This window comes from Cebus imitator, unplaced genomic scaffold (genome assembly GCF_001604975.1).
Source record: "Cebus imitator isolate Cc_AM_T3 unplaced genomic scaffold, Cebus_imitator-1.0 Scaffold567, whole genome shotgun sequence".
Classification (NCBI taxonomy): Eukaryota; Metazoa; Chordata; class Mammalia; order Primates; family Cebidae; genus Cebus; species Cebus imitator.
Genome location: NW_016107882.1, coordinates 549,521 through 571,415, shown reverse-complemented (window position 1 = coordinate 571,415; position 21,895 = coordinate 549,521). Strand labels below are relative to the sequence as shown.

The 21,895-nt window shown below is 49.4% G+C and overlaps 1 non-coding gene across 1 annotated transcript; it reads right to left on the bottom strand.

Moving 5' to 3' along the window:
- Window positions 1-15,991: 15,991 nt before the first annotated feature.
- On the bottom strand, window positions 15,992-16,098 carry LOC119469078. Its single transcript, XR_005197903.1, has one exon. It is a non-coding gene; the product is annotated as a U6 spliceosomal RNA (small nuclear RNA).
- Between the last annotated feature and the right edge of the window lie 5,797 nt (window positions 16,099-21,895).

The window sequence follows — 21,895 nt, the reverse complement described above, 5'->3', positions numbered from 1 at the left end:
GGGCGGGGGCGGGGCGGGTTTGGGGAGCCTGGGTCCCTCTCCCTCCGCCACGCGGGCAGCGCGGTCCCGGGCGTCTGCGCCCGCGAATCCACCGGGAGGCCGGCCTGGCCTCGACCGCGCAGCTGCTCCGTGCGGACCCGGGGGTCTGGGCCGCGCTTCCCGCCGGCGCGCCGCCCCCGCTCGCAGGGTGCAGGGACCCCAGCGAGGGCCCCGCAGAGAGGGGTGGTGTCGGCCCAGGCGCGGGGTAACCCGGGGGAGGGGCGGTGGCCCTGGCACAGGTGCATGCGGCGCTCCCCTCATCGCTTTCGCAGATGGGCCTGACCCCGAGAGCCAGGGCTGCCCCCGGTCCGGACAGGGGGCGTCGGGAAGGAGCAGGCGGCGGGCTCCGGGCACGGGACGCAGGGCGCCAGGGGAGGGCCGAAGCGCATAGACGCGGCTGGGGACGACCCCCAGGGCGCAGCGCTCCCGGGACAGGCACGCGGGGCTCCCGGGGCGCCTCCCTACCCGCGGGCAATACTTCCCCACGACTTGGTCTCCTTTTCTCTTTGCAGGTTCTCAGGCCGCGAGGGGTCCCCACCACGGGCAAACCACCCCAGATCTGTTCATCACCCACCGGGGCGGTCCCGTCGAGGAAGGGTGGGACATGGAGTCAGGTGCTCCTCTGGCCCCGCACTGGGTGCCTCACACCTGCCGTAGCTGCCTTGACCCTGGGCCCCGGCGCGGTGTCTCCCAGCGGAGGCCAAACTCAGGTCACTCCCGCCTGCAGAGGGAGGAGGGCAGCCTCGGGGGTCCGGGCACCTGCTACAGCCTCGGACCGCTGAGCCAGGAGGCCCGACCCCCAGCCCAGCTGTGGAAGCCACGCAGCCGCTGGGCCCCTGCAGACCTAGGGCCCGGGCACAGCCGAGGACTTCCCCGAACCCCAACTCCGGCTGCTCAAGTTTGGATCTAAGAGGCAAGAAACTTCTGGGTCTCCGGAGGCTTTGCGGGAAGGGTGTAGCTGAGGTCGGCAAACACTGAAATGCTAACAGATGCAACCTTCAATGTAACCTTTCCTACTTTCCGAAAGTGTCGGCGGAAATTGCTTTATTTATGGACCTAGCATTTGAACAGGCCTCGCGCCCTCCCTGAGCCGTCACACTCGCTAGGGGTTCGCCTCACCTTGTAAATACTTAGGATTACAGGTCGCTCTTCCAGAAATCCCCTTAATGAACCCGAAGCCTTTTTAAAGGGCTGTGTTTGTGAATTGTCTCTGCCACTCGGGCAAAGGGGCTGATGTGGAAAGTTTGTTCCAACAAAAGGTAATTTGTAGCTTACTCTGGTCCCCCCAGAGAAACCAACACAGAAAACCTAATTTTAAAAGAGGGAATAGAAGAAACTCAGGCAGAAGATTACACTGGAGTAATTAACACCATCCATGTCCATGGGGAGGAAACGTCTCCCAGCTTTCAATGAAAATCGAAGATGCCCCAGTATTATGGGTGCAGTTAGTCTATCTTTGAAAAGCTGATGATGTCTTAGTCATCACAATGTAAAACATGAAGAATGTTCTAAGAGACCGATTGCCATGGCTCTCGCTTGTAATCCCAGCACTTTGGGAGGCCAAGGTAGGCGGATCACAAGGTCAAGAGATGGAGACCATACTGGCCGACACGGTGAAACCCTGTCTGTACTAAAAATACAAAAATTAGCTGGACATGGTGGCATGTACCTGTAGTCCCAACTACTTGGGAGGTTGAGGCAGGAGAATTGCTTGAACCCAAGAGGCAGAGGTTGCAGTGAGCCAAGATCGCACCACTGCACTCCAGCCTGGCGCCGGGCGATGGCGCGAGACTCTGTCTCAAAAAAAAAAAAAAAAAAGAATGTTCTAAGAAAAACAGATAAACAGATTCTATCATTGGCGTAAAACCACACAACACTTGAGTGGGGTGAGCTTCCTTTCTCAGACCCAGATGTTTCTAAACAGAGTGGATTCTGGGCTGGGCGAGGTGGCTCATGCCTGTAATCCCAGCACTTTGGGAGGCCAAGGCAGGTGGATTACCTGAGGTCAGGAGTTCAAGACCAGCTTGGCCAACATGATGAAACCCCATCTCTACTAAATTACAAAATTAGCCAGCATGGTGGTGATGCCTGAAATACCAGCTACTTGGGAGCCTGAGGCAGGAGAATCACTTGAACCTGGGAGGCAGAGGCTGCAGTGAGCCAAGATCCCGCCATTGCACTCCAGCCTGGGCAGCAAGAGTGAAACTGTCTCAAAAACTAAGTAAATAAATAAAATAAAATGGCTAAATAAATCACTCAAGCCTGCCTTTTCCTTTCCCAAAGGCGCTTCAGCCCTGTCCTTGGACGTTTCTGTAAACTTTTGTTTTGAAATAATCCTGGATCCGCAGCGCTTGGGTTTTCTGTTGCTGCTGCAAATCCCCACACACTTCGTGCTAGAAGGGCGGCGCGGGTGCCCTCCCACGGTGTGAGTGCCCTCTTAAGGTGAGGGTGCTCTTCAATGGCGCAGGTGCCCTCCTACAACGTGGGTGCCCTCCTGCAGTGATGATACCCTCCTGCATCATGGGTGCCCTCCTACAGCGATGATACCCTCCTGCATCGTGGGTGCCCTCCTACAGCGATGGTACCCTCCTGCATTGTGGGTGCCCTCCTACAGCGATGGTACCCTCCTGCATCGTGGGTGCCCTCCTGCATCGTGGGTGCCCTCCTACAGCGATGATACCCTCCTGCATCATGGGTGCCCTCCTGCATCGTGGGTGCCTCCTACAGCGATGATACCCTCCTGCATCATGGGTGCCCTCCTACAGCGATGGTACCCTCCTGCATCGTGGGTGCCCTCCTGCATCATGGGTGCCCTCCTACCGTGATGGTACCCTCCTGCACTGTGGATGCCCTCCTACAGAGTGGGTGCCCTCCTACATCGAGGGTGCCCTCCTACGGTGTGGAGGCCAGAGGTCCACGATGGGCCCTGGTGGGCTAAAGGTGAGATGTGCCCTCCTGCTGCAGAGCCCGGGGAGAGTCCCTTCCCCGCCTTTTCCAGCTTCCCAAGGTGCTCACAGGCCTGGGCTTGAGGCCCCTCCTCCCTCTTCAGCCTCTGAGTGACTCTGCCTCCATCATCCCGGCTGCCCACCTCTGACCCTGATGCCCGCCTCCTCCCAGAACCCCTGGATCACTTTCCTGGCCTTCGTATAATCCCGAATGATGCTGGATGGTCCCAGGCCGGGTGCGTTCTGTCCATTAGGACGCCGGCATCTCTGGGGCATTATCCTGCCCAGGACACTTGGGTGTGGCAAAGATGGCACATCCTCCAGATTCCCCCATCCCCATACCCCATGGTTACGTCCCCCATAACTAAGCCAATACTCCGTTAGAACCAGGAACTTCCTGCGTGTTCTCTCCACTGCCGAGGAGCTGTCCGCGGCACAGACGGGCCAGTCTGTTTAACCGTTTAGTCCACGGACGTTTTAGCAGCGCTTTCCCCACTTTGTAGCTCTTCAAACTGCTGTGGTCGGCTGTGGACACGAGTTTGTGTGCGTCGTGCAGGATCACGTGAATTCCCAGGGCTCTGGGATCAATGCCCAGGAGTGTCAACGCTGGGTCTCTTGGCAAGAGGATGCTTACTTAGCTCTTGTGGAAACTGCCACCCTGTGCTCCAGAGGGAGGGGGCAGGGAAGTGCTGGGCAGAGAACGGTGGGTCCCCGGCGAGGGCTCCAGCCCCGGCCTGTGCCCACAGACCCAGGTGAGGACAGGCGCTCCCACCTTCACAACAAATGTTGCATTTCCCAAGACCACCTGGCCACCGCACGCCCATCCTGTGCCTATAGAACCCCCGAGACCCTAGTGGGCAGAGACAAGTGGCTGGACGTGGCGGGGAGCACAGCGCCAGAAGAACATGCTGACGGCCCGGCAGACACCAGGAGAGCCACAGGGCCTGGAAAGGGAGGCCCGGGCGCAGCCGGACACCGGGAACTGTGCCTACCACAAGCCAGGTTGAGGCTCAGAGGAGCCGGTCTAGGAGGCGCAGAACCTCCTCCCTTCAACACATGTGAGTGTTGGGGAAGGAGACAGACACCCAGCGTAAGGAGGAACTGTGCGAGCCACGTTGCTGAGACAGGCACAGCGCGGGGGGGAGGCGACGGTGCTGGGACACGGGCCCACCCGGGGCTGCTGCAGATGCTGAGTCCTGGAGACACTGAGCCCTGGAGGCAGAGGGTGTGGGGGCACAGCTGGCCTCAGTGTGGCACCCCAGGGTGAGTCTCCAGGGCAGATGGCTCCCTCGGGAAGCAGCAGCCAGTCCCTGGAACCTGGGGGACTGCCTGCCGGGACAGCCTCGGGGTCCTCTGTCCCCAGGCTCTCCTAGTCTAAAGGATCAGACTGTCCCAGCTGCCATTGTCACGCACCTGCTGGCTGAAAGCAGCCTCGTCTCCCCTGTCTCTGTCCATCAGGAATATGGGCAGGGCTCTTTGGGTCCAGTAAAAGAATGGTGTTTGTACTGAGTTTGCGGTGGTTTGTCCCCCCTGAAGACGTTGCTGGAATCATTGTTCAGTCCTTAGTGGTGAAGACGTACCATGATGGGAATGACAGTCCCCATCAGTGGAGTGGTGTAATTGACACGGCCATTGCATGCACACGACCTCCTTACCCTCAACGCCCCAGGGGAGTGGGCAGGCAAGGGCCATGTCCGCTCCCAGAGGTTCCAGGCTCTGTGACTTCCTGGGCTGGTGTGGGCGGGTTGCCTAATGCGGCAGCCCCCAAGGGGGTCTGTCAGCGGTCCTGCTGTCGGCCACCCAGGCCTGGGGATGCTCTCCCTGGCGGCTTTGCCACGCTCATGATCCTGCCGCCTGCCCCTCTCCTCGTGTACCTTCCCTTGCACCGTAAGCCACCTTATGAAAACCAATAAAAAGTACTTAGGGCAAAAAATCCCTCTGAATGTGGTTATTAAATCCTTGGCCCTTGGCAAACATAGCTCAGTTCCTGTTTTACGCCTTTGGATTTCTGCATTCCCGAATGCTATTTGATGAAATTTGAGAAAATAGTAAGATAAAATTATCCATTCGGACGCTGAAAGGTTGCATTTACTCATGGAATTAAGTCTTTCAACCCCGCCGTCCCTGTCTGCTCCCAGACACATCCCGGTTTGTCATTAAGCCAGGCACAGACTCCTCTCCCCTGGGCGGGCGTCTGTGGAACCCTTTGCAAGAGGATCCTCAGCAGGGGCTCAGAGAACCTCTGTGGGGTCGCTCTGTCCTGATCAGAAACCGCGAGGGCAAGAGAGGGAAAGAGGAAAGAGGTAAATGGCCACGGAGCCGGGCGTCTGGTTTTGAGGGTGCTTCCGTGACTTTCTGTTTTAAAGAGGACACCTAACTCAAGCTTCGTTCAGAATACACCTTGATCACTGCTTAAGATGAAAGAAAGATTTAAGCCCCACTTCCGGTGCCCTTGACGGCTCTCCCCCGGTACGCGCCGTGGTGAGCCAACCTGGGTTTGTGCAGGAACTTCTGACTTCTTCCCTTCCCGCTGGCCGACCACGTTTTCCAGGCAGATCCAAAGCAATCCTTGAAAAGCATAAGTAAGGGCACTTCATGCCTTGCTCAGCACCCGAGCCAGCGCCTCGTCGCCCCTCCTCACCCCAGCCTCCCTGCCCTCGGGCCATCAGGCCTCTGCCTCGTGCCTGGGTCCTGGGCAGGGACCCTGGAGGATCTGAAGCGGCTCCAGTCCACAGAGCCACCTGCTTCGTGCCAGGACTCTAATTCTTCCTGGAGGAAATCAGCAACACTTCTCGTTTCAGGATGGAGTCACACAGATTAAGTTTAACCAAACCTGAACATACAATCAAAAATCTCCAAGCACATGAGAACAAAATGGATGAGAGGCGGAAGAAAGAAGAGAAACAGAAACGCAGTGCAGTCACGTATGCTGGTTCTGCGGCTCTGCTTTGGAGAAATCTGTAATTATTGGTAATTAGTAAAGATCACCTTTCCCCACTATTAGCAGTTGTTTTAGGGTTTGTAGAATGGCTCTTTAACTTCTCCCAGCCTGTCTTTGGTTGAAATTAAGTCACCTGCAGAGACTATGAGCGACTAACCACAGTAACTTCCACTGCCCCTCCTGGGTTTCTGCCATTGTGGAGATAACTTGTCCAGAAGCTAGAAACCCCGCAATATGTTGTGCTTGTTTTAGATTAAGTGGTTAATTACCTTTCATAATTGCTTTAATTTTTAATTTCTAATATAGTAGAGTACATTTTATAAGGTACATAAAAGTTAAAATTTTAATCTTCTTTTTTGTTTTGTTTCGAGACAGAGTCTTGCTCTGCCACCCAGGCTGGAGTGCAGGGGCGCGATCTCAGCTCACTGCAAACTCCACCTCCCAGGTTCAAGCGATTCTCCTGCCTCAGCCTCTGGGTAGCGGGTCTACAGGCGCACGCCACCACGCCCAGCTAATGTTTGTATCTGTAGTGGAGACAGGTTTTCGTCAACTTGGCCAGGCTGGTCTCAAACTCCTGACCTCAGGTAATCAATCCGTCTTGGCCTCCCAAAGTGCTGGGATTACAGGCACAAACCACCACACCTGGCCATTAAAATTTTAATTTTTAACATTTTAGGGTTTATATTCATAGGGCACGTGAGATATTTTGATACGGGCATATGATGTGTAATAATCACATCCGGGTAAGTGTGGTATCTATCACCTCCAACATTTATCCTTTCTTTGTGTTACAAACAGTCCAATTGTACCATTTTAGTTATTTTAAAACATACAATAAATTATGTTGACTCTAGTCACACTGTTCCCCACCCCTCTGGGGCCACCTTCTACTCTATTTTCATGTCAATTTTTTAAATTTTTAGCTCCCACAAATAAGGGAGAACATGAAACCTGTGTCTTTCTGTGCCTGGCTTATTTCACTTAAGGACATCCAGTACCACCTGTGCTGTTGCAAATGACAGGATCCCATTCTTTTTTATGGCTGCATAGTACTCCATTGTGTATGTGTATCACATTTTCTTTATCCGTTTGTCTATTGATGGACACTTAGGTTGCTTCCAAGCCTTGGCGGTTGTGAACAGTGCTGCAGTAAATGTGGAGTGCAGTTAGCTGTTTGATACATGGGTTTCCTTTCTTTCGGGTATATACATAGCAATGGCTTTGCTAGATAATATGGTGTCTCTATTTTCAGTATTTTTGAGGAACTTTCAAACTCTCCTCCATAGTGATACTAATTTTCATTCCCAGCAGCGGTGTCCAGGGGTTTCGTTTTCTCCACACCCTCACCAGCACTTGTTATTGACTGCCTTTTGGATAAAAGTCATTTTAACTGGGGTGAGGTGGCATCTCATAGTAGTTTTTATTTGCATTTCTTGGATGATCAGTGAGGTTGAGCACATTTTCAGATGTCTGCTTGCCATGTGTATGACTTCTTTTAAGAAATGTCCACCCAGATCTTTTGCTTATTTTTAAAAATCAGCTTATTAGGTTTTTTTCCCGATAGTTTGAGCTCCTTATATATACTGGTTATTAATCCCTTGTTAGATGAATAGTTTACACATATTTTCTCCCGTTCTGTGGGTTGTCTCTTCTCTTGCTGATTGCTTCCTGTGCTATGCAGAAACTTCTTCACTTGATATGATCCCGTTTGTCTGTTTCTGCTTTGGTTACCTGTGCCTGTGGGACATTACTCAAAAAGTCTTTGTCCACTCCAATGTCCTAGAGAGTATTTTCTTTAAGTAGTTTCAAAGTTTGAGGTCTTAGATTTGATCCATTTTGATTTGGTTTTTGTATATGGTGAGAGACAGACTTCTAGTTTTGTTATTTTGCATATGGATATCCAGTTTCTCCAGCACCATTTATGGAAGAGATTATCTTTTCTCCAAAGTATGTTCTTGGCACCTTTGTCAAAAATGAGTTCACTGTAGATGCATAGATTTGTTTCTGGGTTCTCTATTCTGTTCCATTGGTCCATGTGTCTGTTTTTATGCCAGTACCATGTGTTTTGGGTTACTGTAGCTTTGTAGTATAATTTGAAGTCAGGTAATGTGATGCTTCCAGTTTTGTTCTTTTGCTCAAGATAGCTTTGGCTATTCTGGGTCTTTTGTGGTTCTATAAAAATTTTAGAATTGTTTTTTCTATTTCTGTAAAGAACATCATTAGTATTTTAATAGGGATTGCACTGAATCTGTAAATTTGCTCTGGGTAGTATCGACATTTTAACAGTATTTATTTTTCCAGTCCACGAACATGGAATATCTTTACTTTTTTTGTGTGTCCTCTTCAATTTCTTTTTTCAATGTTATGTAGTTTGCATTGTAGAGAACTTTCACTTCGTTGGTTAGTTCCTAGGTGTTTAACTTTATTTGTAGCTGTTATAAATAGCATTGCTTTTTTGGTTTCTTTTTCAGATTGTTTGCTGTTAGAATATAGATCACAGGTGTAAGCCACTGTGCCTGGCCTACTATGTTTCTTGTATACCTGATTTTTTGAGGGTTTCATCATGAAGGGATGCTGAATTTTATCAAATGCCTTTTCTGCATAAATGGAAATAATCATATCTTTTTTGTCCTTCATTTTGTTGGCATGATGTATCACATTGATTGATTTGCATATGTTGAACCATCCTTGCATTCCGGGAATAAATCCCACTTGGTCATAATGAATGATCTTTTAAATGTGTTGTTTAATTTGGTTTGCTAGTGTTTTTTTGAAGATTTTTTCATCAATGTTCATTGGAGATGTTGGTCAGTAGTTTTCTTTCTTTCTTTTTTGTTTTTGTTTTTGATGTGTTTTTGTCTGATTTTGGAATCAGGGTAATACTGGCCATGTAGAATGAGTTTGGAAGTATTCCTTCCTCTATTTTTCAGGATACTTTGAGTAGGATTGGTATTTGTTCTTCTTTAAATGATTAGTAAAATTCAGCAGTGAAGCCATTGAGTCCTGGGCTTCTCTTTGATGGGAGACTTTTTATTATGGCTTTAATCTCATTATTGTTATTGCTCTGTTCAAGCTTTGGATTTCTTCATGGTTCAATCTTGGCAGGTTGTATGCATCTAGGAATTTATCTATTCTTCTAGGCTTTTCAGTTTATCAGGGTACAGTAGCTCATAGTAGCTTCTAGGGATCCTTTGAATTTCTGTGGTAACGGTTGTAATGTCTCCTTTTTCATCTCTGACTTTATTTATTTATTTATTTCCCATTTATTTATTTTATTGCATTTTAGGTTTTGGGGTACATGTGAAGAACATGCAAGATTGTTGCATAGGTACACACGTGGCAGTGTGATTTGCTGCCTTCCTCCCCATCACCTACATCTGGCATTTCTCCCCTTGCTATCTCTCCCCAGCTCCCCACCCCCCACCGTCCCTCCCCTATTTCCCCCCAGCAGACCCCAGTGTGTAGTGCTCCCCTCCCTGTGTCCATGTGTTCTCATTGTTCAGCACCCACCTATGAGTGAGAACATGCGGTGTTTGATCTTTTGCTCTTCTGTCAGTTTGCTGGGAATAATGGTTTCCAGGTTCATCCATGTCCCAACAAAGGACACAAACTCATCGTTTTTGATGGCTGCATAATATTCCATGGTGTATATGTGCCACATTTACAAGAAAAAAATTAATAAGCCCATTCAAAAGTGGGCAAAGGATATGAACAGATTCTTTACAAAAGAAGACATACATGAGGCCAACAAACATATGAAAAAATGCTCATCATCACTGGTAATCAGAGAAATGCAAATCAAAACTACATTGAGATGCCATCTCACGCCAGTTAGAATGGCGATCATTAAAAAATCTGGAGACAACAGATGCTGGAGAGGATGTGGAGAAATAGGAACACTTTTACACTGTTGGTGGGAGTGTAAATTAGTTCAACCATTGTGGAAGACAGTATGGCGATTCCTCAAGGACCTAGAAATAGAACTTCCATTTGACCCAGCAATCCCATTACTGGGTATATATCCAAAGGATTATAAATCGTTCTACTATAAGGACACATGCACACGAATGTTCATTGCAGCACTGTTTACAATAGCAAAGACCTGGAACCAACCCAAATGCCCATCGATGATAGACTGGACAGGGAAAATCTGACTTTATTTATCTAGGTCTTCTCTCCTTTTTTATTAGTCTGGCCAAAAGTTTGTCAATTTTATCTTTTCAGAAAATCAACCTTTAATTTTGTTGAACTTTTGTATTGTTATCTTTGTTTAAGTTTCATTTATTTCTGCTCTATTATTTCTTTTCTTCTACTAATTTTGGGTTTAGTTTTCTGTTTTCTCTTGCTTTTCTAGTTATTTAAGATGCACCATTAGGTTGTGTTCTGAAGTTTCTCTACTTTTTTTTTCTTGAGATGGAATTTCACCCTTGTTGCCCACACTGGAGTGCAATGGTGTGAACTTGGCTCACTGCAATCTCTGCCTCCTGAGTTCAAGTGATTCTCCTGCCTCAGCCTCCCAAGAGGCTGGGATTATAGGCAGGCAGCACCACACCCAGCTAATTTTGTATTTTTAGTAGAGACGGGGTTTCTCCATATTGGTCAGGCTAGTCTCGAACTCCTGACCTCAGGCAATCCACCCGCCTCTGCCTCCCAAAGTGCTGGGATTATAGGCATGAGCCACTGTGCCCAGATTTTATACTTTTTTTGGGAGAGGGGACGGAGTCTTGTTCTTTTGCCAGGTTGGAGTGAAGTGGCACAACCTTGGCTCACTGCAACCTGAGACTCCCTGGTTCAAGGGATTCTCCTGCCTCAGTCTCCCAAGTAGCTGGGATTACAGGCACACACTACCACGCCCAGCTAATTTTTTAGTTTTAGTAGAGATGGGGTTTCACCTTGTCGGCCAGGATGGTCTCAATCTCCTGACCTCATGATCTTCGGCTTCCCAAAGTGCTGGGATTACAGGTGTGAGCCCCACGCCTAGCCTCTACTTTTTTGATGTAGCTGCTTATAGCTATAAACTTCCCACTTAGTACTGCTTTTACCGCATACCATGGCTTTTGGGATGCTGTGTTTCCATTATCATTTGTCTTTGTTTTTGTTTTTTTGAGACAGTTTTGCATTGTCACCCAGGCTGGAGTGCAGTGGCATAATCTGAGCTCACTGCAACCTCTGCCTCTCAGGTTCAAGCAATTCTCCTGCCTCAGCCTCCCAAGTAGCTGGCATTATAGGCACCCAGCACCACACCCAGCTAATTTTTTTTTGTATTTTTAGTAGAGATGGGGTTTCAGTATGTTGGCTAGGCTGGCCTCCAACTCTTGACTTCATGATCCATCTGCCTCGGCTTCCCAAAGTACTGGGATTACAGGTGTGAGCCCCACACCCGGCCTATCATTTATTTAAATAAATGTTTCGATTTCCTTTTTAATTTCTTCATTGACTCACAAGTCATTCAGGAGCATATTGTTTAATTTTCACGTATTTGCGTAGTTTTCAAAATTCCTCTTGTTGTTGATTTCTGGTTTTATTCCACTGTGGCCAGAGAAGACGCTTGATATTATGTAATTTTTTTTTTCAGACAGGGTCTTATTCTGTCGCCAAGGCTGGTATGCAGTGTTGCAATCATGGCTCACTGTAGCCTTGATCTCTTGGGCTCAAGTGATCCTCCCACTTCAGCCTCCTAAGTAGCTGGGACTACAGGCACACACCACTATGCCTGGCTAATTTAAAAAAAAAAAAAATTGTAGAGACAGGTCTCACTATGCTGCCCAGGCTGGTCTCAAACTCCTGGACTCAAGTGATCCTCCCACCTCAGCTCCCCAAAGTGCTGAAATTGCAAGCACAAGTCATCATGCCTGGCCCAGTTTTTTTTTAATTTTTAATGGGTTGTTCTGTGGCTTAATATATGCTCTATCCTTGAGAATGATCCATGTGCTGAGGGAAAAAAGTGCGTATTCTGCAACTAATGGATGAAATGTCCTATAAATATCAATTAGGTACATTTGGTCTATATTATAGATTAAGTCCAATTTTTTTGTTGACTTTCTGTGTGATCTGTCCAATGCTAAAAGTGGGGTGTTGGTCTCCAGCTGTTACTGCATGGGGATCTATCGCTCTCTTTAGCTCTAATAATATTTGCTTTACATATCTGAGTGTCCCAGTGTTGGGTGCACATAAATTCGCTATTGTATTCGTTTGCTTTATTATTAAATAATTACCTTCTTTGTCTGTTTTTATACTTTTTGTCTTGAAATCTATTTTGTCTGATGTAAGCGTAGCTATACCTGGTCTTTTTTTGGTTCCCATTTGCATAGAATATTTTTTCCTTCCTTTTGTTTTCAGTCTATGTGTATCTTTATAGGGGAAGTGTATTCGTGTAGGCAACAGATCATTGAGTCTTGTTTTCTTTGTCCGTTCAGGAACCCTGTGTCTTTTGATTGGAGAGTTTAGTCCATTCACATTCAGCGTTATTATTGATAAATAAGGAATTATTCCTGCTGTCTTGTTGTTTGTTTTCTGGTTGTTTTGTGGTTGGCTCTTCCTTCTTTTCTTCCTTCCTGTGTTCCTTTTAGTGAAGGTGATTTCTTCTGGTGGTATGATTTAACTTCTTGGTTTTTATTTTTGGTGTATCTGTTGTATGTTTTTTTTCATTTGAAGTTACTATGGACTTATATATACCTTGAGTCTTGCAAAGGTGCCCAGCCAAAAGTTCTTATTAAAAAATACATATTTATATTTTATAACATAAATATAAATATTTATATATTTTTATAATATATATATTTATATTTATAATATACATATATTGGAGATGGAGTTTCACTCTGTTGCCCAGGCTGGAATGCACTGGCCCACTCTTGTTTCATTGTAACCTCTGCCTCCCAGATTCAACAACTCTCCTGCCTCAGCCTCCTGAGTACCTGGGATTACAGGCATATGTCACCACACCCAGCTAATTTTTGTGTTTTCAGTAGAGATGGGGTTTTGCTATGTTGGCCAGGCTGGTCTTGAATTCCTGACCTCAAGCAATCCACCCACCTCAGCCTCCCAAAGTGCTGGGATTACAGGTGTGAGTCACCACATCTGGCCTAAAATATGTTTTAAAATATGCTTTCAGTGGGTAAAAAAAAAAATTAATTTAGAATTTTTTTTCTTTTGATTTTAAAAAATGTCTTTTATCTTGTGTTGTTTCCTACAAGAAATCTATATTGTTTTCATTGTTTCTTCGTATATCATGAATCTCTTTTCCCCTGACACTTAAGATTTTCTCTTTGCTGCTGGTTTTCAGCAATTTCACTGTGATGTGGCTTTTAGTTTCTTCCTGTTTATTGTGCTTTGTTTCGTTGAGCTTCTTGGATTGCGGTTTTACATTTTTCATCATATTTGAAAATATTTTAGACATTATTTTTTAAAGTGTCCTCCCCCTGCCTCTGCTCCTTCAGGGCCTCTACTTGCACATGGTAAGGCCAGTGGGGCTTCTGCTGAAGCTCACTGACACCCTTTTCTTTTCAGTTCATGTTTTTTTCCTGTGTTTCACTTCACATCGTTTTTGTTGCTGTGTGTTCAGTCCATTCATCTTTTCCTTGCAGTCCCTCGTCTTCCTGATCTCATCCAATGTATTTTCTTCGCAGGCATGACACTTTTTATCAGTAGGGTTTGGCAAGGATTTTTTGCTGTCCTCCATGTCTCTGCTTACCATCTTAATCTTTCCTGTAGCTACTCGCACACGCGAGATGAAGGTTACCACGGGTTTAATGACCTTTCCTATCGGTTCTGTCCTGTCAGTCATTCCCCGGTCAGCTCCGGGTGGCTCTCTCCTCACCGCAGGTGTTGTTTCCTTGCTTCTTTGCATGCCTGGTAATTTGGATGCACACAGTGCAAGGTTCATCCTGTTCGATTTTGTATATTTTTGTGTTCCTAAAAATATTGTTTAGTTTTTTCCTGGAAAACAGTTACATTCCTTGGAAACAACTCCATCCTTCCGAATCTTGTCTTGAGCTCCAGTAAGTGGGACCAGGACAGAGTTTAATCCATGAGGAAGGTTTTTTCTCGACTACTGAGGCAAGACTTCTGAGTACTCCCGTCAATACCTTGTGAATTGAGCTTTTCTAATTCACAAGGTAATGATGGGAGTACTCAGAAGAGTCATCATGCCAAGATAATTGGCATTTGGGCTGGGCCTGGTGGCTCACACCTGTAGTCCCATCACTTTGTGAGGCTTAGGTGGGTGGATTGCTTGAGCCCAGGAGTTCACGATCAGCATGGACAGCATAGTACAACACTGTGTCTACAAAAATACAAAAGTTAGCCAACTGTGGTGGCATGTGCCTGTGACCCCACTACTTGGGAGGCTGAGGTGAGGGGATCACCTGTGCCCCGGGAGGTCGCAGCTGCAGTGAGCCAGGATCACACCACTGCACTCCAGCTTTGGTGACATGAGACCCTGTCTCTGAGATCAGTCTCTACTGAGGACTCCAGTCAATACCTGCTGAATTAGGGCTGGGTGTAGTGGCTCACACCTGTAATCCCAGCACTTTGGGAGGCTGAGGTGGGTGGATCACTTGAGACCAGGAGTTCAAGACCATCCTGGCTAACATGGCAAAACCCTGTCTCTACTAAAAATACAAAAATTAGCCAGGCACGGTGGCACGCACCTGTACTCCCAGCTACTCAGGAGGTTGAGGCAGGAGAATTGCTTGAACCCAGGAGGAGGAGGCTGCAGTGAGCCAAGATCGCACCATTGCACTCCAGCCTGGGTGCCAGAGCGAGACCCTGTCTCAAAACACACACACACACACACACACACACACACACACACACACAGCAACCAAAAAAACCACACAGATTTATTAAAAGAAAAGTACACTCCACAGAGTGGGAGTGGCTCAAGGGCCCAGTTACGGAATGTTTGGGGTTAAATACCCTCTGGAGGCTTCCCATTGGTTACTGGCATATGCTCTATGGAAATGAAGTAGTGGCCCACGATTGGTCTGCTTGGCTTTGGGAAGTGACCAATCAGAGGCTGAAGTGGAGTCACAGGGTTATACTCCTATGCAAATGAAGGCTGGGCCCATGACCATCCTGATTGGTTGCAGGAAGGGACTAATCAGAGGTACTTTGGATTTTTCATCTGCCACTCAGAAAAAATGGGGAGGGGTTGCAACGGGAGTAGTGGCCTCTGGTCCTTTGGTTACTTGGGCGTGGACAGTTGGGGTTTTCCTTTTGATTTAGTTCTAGGAAGTCAGTGTGAATTGGCCTTAGGTTCCTGCCTCCAGACCCTATTCTCCTGCCTCAGTAGGGTGGAAGGAAACAGCTGTATGGAAGCAGCAGGGTTACAGGTCGGGCAATGTGATGGCTCAGGGACTGCTCCTGTAGGGCAGGGCTCCCCACAGGCGGTGTGCTGAGAGCAGGGCTCCCTACAGGCGGTGTGACACCCCCTGGAATGCTCTTGCCGGGCAAGGCTCCCCGTAGGCGGTGTGCTGAGAGCAGGGCTCCCCACAGGCAGTGTGACACCCCCGGGAATGCTCTTGCCAGGCAGGGCTCCCCACAGGTGGTGTGACACCCCTGGGAATGCTCCTGCCCAGCAGGGCTCCCCGTAGGTTGTACACTGAGAGCAGCAGCTCAGGGCAGGTCTGCAGTCAGGTTTGTACCCACTTTTAATTACATGTAGATTAAGGGATGGTTTATGCAGACATTTCTAGGGAAGGGGTAGTGGGGTCATTGCCATGGAAGGGAGAGGTAATGCCCAGGTGTTGCCACAGCAATGGTAAACTGACATGGCACTGGTGGGCATGCCTTGTGGAAAGCAGCTTCTGCCCTGGCACTGTTTCAGCTAGGCCTCCTTTGGGTCCGGGGTCCGAGTCCCACCTCTGACCTCATAAGCAGTTGTTACGGGTTGTACTGTGTCCTCCCCAAATCTACGTGTTAAAGTCCTGTCCCCCAGGACATAGGAATCTGACGTTATTGGAAACAGGATGTTTGCGCGTGTGAGTAGTTAAGATGGAGTCACTAAGACAGTGACTGGTGTTTGTTTGTTTGTTTTTTTTTTCTTAAAAAAAACCATTTTTTAAAAAATATGGAACCCTTCACGAATTTGCGTGTCATCCTTGCATGGGGGCCATGCTAATCTTCTCTGTATCGTTCCAATTTTAGCATATGTGCTTCTGAAGCGAGCACTGGCGGTTTTATAAGAAGGAGAAATCTGGACACAGAGACAGACAGGCGCCAAGGGAAGATGATTGAGGCACAGGAGACGGCATGTGCAAGCCAAGGAGAGGCTGAACTAGACTGTCCCTCATAGCCTCGGAGGGACCAGTCCCGCCAAGCCTGATCTGGGACCATGGCCTCCAGAACTGAGGGGACCAGTGTCTGCTACTGAAGCTACCAGCTGTGGCGCTTTGCTGTGGCTGCCCCCGCAAACTCATGCAGGGGTGGAGAAGCCGACATTGCCACAGGCATCACGAAATCAAGACAGTGCTATGCCAACATCATGCCAAGGTAGTTGATATCAGGGCTGGGCCCAGTGGCACATGCCCATAGTCCTAGCACTTTGGGAGGCTAAGGGAGGTGGTGGATCACTTGAGCCCAGGAGTTTGAGACTAGCCTGAGCAACATGGCAAGGCCCCATTGCTACAAAAAAAAATACAAAAATTAGCTGGGCATGGTGGCTCATGCCTGTAATCCCAGCACTTTGGGAGGCTTAGGCGGGCAGATCACTTGTGGTTAGGAGTTCGAGACCAGCCTGGGCAACATGGTGAAACCTCATCTCTACTAAAAATAAGAAAAATTAGCCGGGTGTGGTGGTATGTGCCTGTGGTCCCAGCTACTTGGGAGGCTGAGGTGGAAGTATCACCTGTGCCCAGGGAGGCTGAGGCTGCACTGCAGCCTGGGCAACAGGGTAAGACCTTGTCTTGAAAAAGAAGAAAAAAAAGATAGTTGATCTTTTAGGTCAAACAGACAAATTCTTTAAATAAACAAAATATTATAATAAAATATTTCTATTTCCAGGGGAAATAGAAAACCTGCATGCTATTATTATCTCAGAAGTTACAGAAATTAAAACAGTAGTGAAAAAAATTTCCCACAAAGGGAACCACAGGCCCAGGTGGTTTCATCAGTTGCATCTACAAGTGCCTCAGGGGTGATTTAAGATAACAGACAAAGAGGAAGCATGCTCAGCCTCACCGCTGTGGCCGCAGCAGCCTCCTGAGGCCCCTGCAGGATCAGCTCTGCAAGGTATGACTGGAAGGGAACAGGAAACAGAAAACTCAAGCACTCCACAGAGAGAAGCCACCCACACGGCCGGTGAGGAAACAAGGTTTTCAACGCCACTAGGCAGCAGGGAAATGCACATTTAAACCTCAAAAAGACTCCACTACACACCCACCAGAGTGGCTAAAATTAGAGACAGCAGTGCCGTGTGCTGGAGAAGGGGTGAGGCCATGGGGCGCACAGCCGCAGTGCACACCTGAGTGGCACCGCCCCCTTAGGACACGGGTGACATGTATTGGAGCTCAGCACCCATGCACCATGACAGCCACATCCCCCCGGGTCTGTGCCCCAAAAGCAGTCACAGCCACCTGCACGATCTGATCCCTAACAGCCCCGGTTCACGCCATGGAATGCCACATGGGAGAAAGTTACAAATGAGCACCCCTTGCAACCACACAGATGGACACCAGGCAGAGCCCAGCCCAAGTACCCAGGCACCAGAGCTCCCAGGGTGATCGTTCATGTGTGGGACCTGGACCCAGTGACGCGTGGCAGGGTCCACCCACATGCTATTCACTGAGGGCCCCGTGGGGCCGAGGTGCCTGTGCGTGAAGCATGTAGTGCCTGTTGGTCTGCACAGGGCACACCTGCCTTGACACTGTGTGGAAACTGCACAATAACAGGTTTTTAAAAGTGCCTGCCGGCCGGGCGCAACAGCTCATGCCTGTAATCCCAGCACTTTGGGAGGCCGAGGCGGGTGGATCACTTGAGGTCAGGAGTTCGAGACCATCCTGGCCAACATGGTGAAACCCTGTCTTTACTAAAAATACAAAAATTAGCTGGGCGTGGTGGCAAGCACCTATAATCCCAGCTACTTGGGAGGCTGAGGCAGGAGAATCGCTTGAAACTGGGAGGCGGACTTTGCAGTGAGCCAAGATGGCGCCATTGCACTCCAGCCTGGGTGACAGAATGAGACTCCATCTCAAAAACAAAACAAAAAAAATATGTCTGCTTCTTGGTGCGCCGGCTGAGTCCAGCCAGCAGGACAGAGGCCACTTGGACATCACGACTGAAAGTTACCAAGGGAAACAGTAGGATATGGGGGAGGTGGGCGCCTCCCCTAGAGACATCGGATCCAGCCCCAGAACCGCGGGTGTGACCCTACGTGCTGGAGTGGACTCTGAGGCCACCATCACACTTGGGACCTTGGATGGGAGATGGTGCTGGGTAATCGGCTGGGGCTGACGGAACCACGGAGGGTCGGGGTGAGGATCAGGGCTATGACCTGGGAGGCAGAGGTGAGGAAGGGGCCATGAGCCCGGGAATGCAAGAACAGCTCTCGAGGCGGCAAACCGAGGGCCCGGGCTGCTCACACCTCTGTGGTGCCCAGCGAGGCCTGGTCTGGACTTCCAGCCTTCAGAACCGTGAGAGAATATGCTGCCTGAAGCACAGACGCGGTGGGGATTGTGGCAGTGGCTGGGCGACACTCGTGCGGTGGGCTTTTCCGGGACCCGCATCTCTGTGTAGGCTGCTTCCTCAGAAGCACCGTGGACCACAGGGCTTCATGTCCCCTCGGGTCCTGTGCCTTCAGGAAAGGAGTAAACTGTGCGGTCCGTCAAGAGCTCCTCCTGGTTTCCCTCCTCCGCATGGGTCACCCCTGGAATGCGGCCCCCGCTTCATCAGGGTTCCGTAGTTGCACCCATCGCGGGCTGCACCCTCTCCTTCCTCCAGGTCCCTGGCCTGCGGGGCTCCCCGGGGCCGAGGCCAACAGACCCATCTCGGTGCCACTCCAAAGACCTGACAGCCACCAGCCTGGCTTCTACGGGGCTACGTGCGGCAGGCATTTCACAAGGGTACGTGTTCTTGTTTTCCTGGGCTAATAAACTCTGGTCTGAAGAAAACCTCTTCTATAAAAATCTCTTCTATGAAATACAGAAAACTTAACAATTTTTTTTTCTCCTGGTTATTAAAGAAAATCTCGTCTATACAATGAGGGGTCAGTGCCAAGGTGGGGGCAGCAGAAGCTCCTTCTGGACACTGGCTGCTCTGGGAGGGCCAGTCCCGCCCAGGTACAGAACCCGCAGCTGTGATCAGATGCTGTCGTTCTGCCGTGCGTGACCCTGGGCCCTCGCCGTGTCAGACATCTGTGTCACAGATGCCGGCAACAGCTTCGAGGGCTTTGACACATTCTAAAATCGACAGGCATTTGGAACATTTCTGAGTCCCACCTCATAATCATCATGTAAGACATGGCCTTGATGTTATGAAGAATTATCAAGGAAATCCAAGAGAAAAACACAGAACTAAATTCCTCATCAGGATGAACGACAGATAAATCCTTCAAGTGCGTTTCAAGTCGCCCCGCAGGAGCCTCTGTTGGGGAGTGAGGCTTCAGGGTTCCCGTGAGCTGGGACCTGGCTGAGGCTCAGTGTTGGTCACTCCTGAAACTGTCTGCTTGCAGGAGTGCCGGCCCATGGGGCAGAAAGTCAAGACTGTCAGCAAGCGCTGGTCCTGAAGCTGGAAGGACTTTCAAGGCCTCGTTCCCCAAACTCATTTAAACTTCTGCTCATCTTAAAAAAGGGAGAGGCAGGCGCCCCAGCAGCCTCTCAGGAGTAACTGACACACGTGACTAGCAGTGTCTTCAAAGCTAGTCTGCAACTTGCTACTGTTTAAACAGAGCAAGACTGACAGTCGGCAGCGGCTGGTCCATGCATAATGCCCTGTGCAGCCCGGACGAAAATGGCCCTGGAGGGCCACTGGACACCAGCGCGCCGACTTCAGAGCAGATGCAGTGTGCAGCGGGCACCTGCCCCTTCCGGGGCCCTGCCACAGTGCTTCCTGGAAACAGGTTAGGCTGACTCTGCTGTCAGGCTGATGAGGCTCCTGCACCCACCTTTGCTCAGCCTGCCAGTCAAATGGAAGAGCAGGTGCTGAGGCAAAAAAGTTCTTTCTTGTAGCAACTATTTTTGATACTGAAACTTTCGAGAGTAGCAAAGCTGTCCACAGAGCCGCTGTGAGTTAGGCACGGCTTTGGCTGCTGATGCGTGTGCTGATGAGGCTGTTTCTGCGAGAGCTGGGCACTGGCACTGACCGTGGCATGATGTGCCCCAGGAGGCAGAAGAAATGCTGGGAATGGCACCTGATGCAGCCAGCATCCCCCAGGCAAAGCCAGGCGCCGAAGTTCATCGGAGATTCCTTTTCTGTGTGCTTAGCTGCTGGCAACAGGATACGCCAGGCGAAGCCTTACAGAGCACAGCGAGGCTCCCCTCCCCCAAAGACAATTTAAATAAAGTTACAGGCGTGGAAGGGACACCTTCCACCACACCCCACCCTAGTAATCTGGCAAAGGCACGGCCTATGTGGGTGAGGTCCATCGTGAACGTTTAAAACTTCCTGTTTCTCTGATGTCTCCACGTCTCCGCAGACTGGCTGAGCCCCCGCCGTGACCCGGCACACCTGCGATCGGCCAGCCCTCCTGTGACCTCCTGACTTTCAAGCACACCAATGAAGCCCCTCATGCCTCCTGCTCTTTCCCCACTTCCAATTTACCTGAGGGTCCACCCTATCTGCCCTGCCTGTGCAGCCAGCCGCCGCCCCTGCACCCCCCAGGTCCCCTTGGGGTCCTGTGCCTCCCGTCTGAGACCTGCGCATCTAATAAACCCCGGCAGTTCATCTGCTCTCCCAGCCCCCCCTCAGACCCCACTTACTACATGGCTAAGTAACACATTACGGGCCACGTATGCGTATGTGTTTTCCTGTGCCAACTCATACAGCATCTTCCCATTTTCATTGATAAAACTAAAAGATGACAACCCACTGCATTCCTTCCCAGTTGAGTGAAGTTTAAGACATCATTATAAACAATGAGATTTATCCAATCTGAGGAGAAAGCAGAGTGCACAGAAACATCACTGTCACCTGCAGTTCCCAAGAGCATCTGGGTTTGGTTCTCAGCTGAACGAGCATCCTGCAATTGTGTGGCTCATCCGTTTAAGTGGGACACGTGGAACAGACCTCCTGCAGGTTCGGGGCTGTGGGCAGGGTTCCTGAAGCCCCTCAGCTGCGAGGAAGCCAGGCCCACGAGAGGCCCTCGTGTTCCAGAAACACGAGGATGAAAGCTCTGTTAACGCCAAAGGAGGCTCAGAGCAAGGAAAGGGCCAGGAATATAAAGAGTCTGTATTTAGAGGATGGGCGCGGCAGCTCACGCCTGTACTCCCAGCACTTTGAAAGGCCAAGGCGGGTGGATGACTTGAGGCCAGGAGTTCGAGACCAGCCTGGCCAACATGGTGAAACAGTGTCTCTACTAAAAATAATACAAAAAAGCTGGATGTGGTGGCACACACCTGTAGTCCCAGCTACTTGGGAGGCTGAGGCAGGAGAATCATGTGAACGTGGGAGGTGGAGGCTGCAGTGAGCTGGGGAAAAATATCCCACAAAAACTGACTTCAGTGAACATGATTGAAGCTCGCTGCGCACCGGTCCTGTATTCTCCACTGTCTTTGAAAACACACCTTTCTACCTCATTTCCTCCTCTGCCTCTACCTAGGGCAAGACAGGCTTGACCTCACGGTCACGACTCTGCATGACCATTTAGTCTTAAGTAACTGAGACGCCAAGGATCTAAGAACACTCATGACTCAAGGGCTCGGGAGAGGCTCTTTAAATTTCTCTTTTAATGCATAAATAAATCCATATTATGTATTACTTTCTGGAGAAGCGTTAAACTCAAACATCGGAAATACTTTCCATTATTAATACCAGG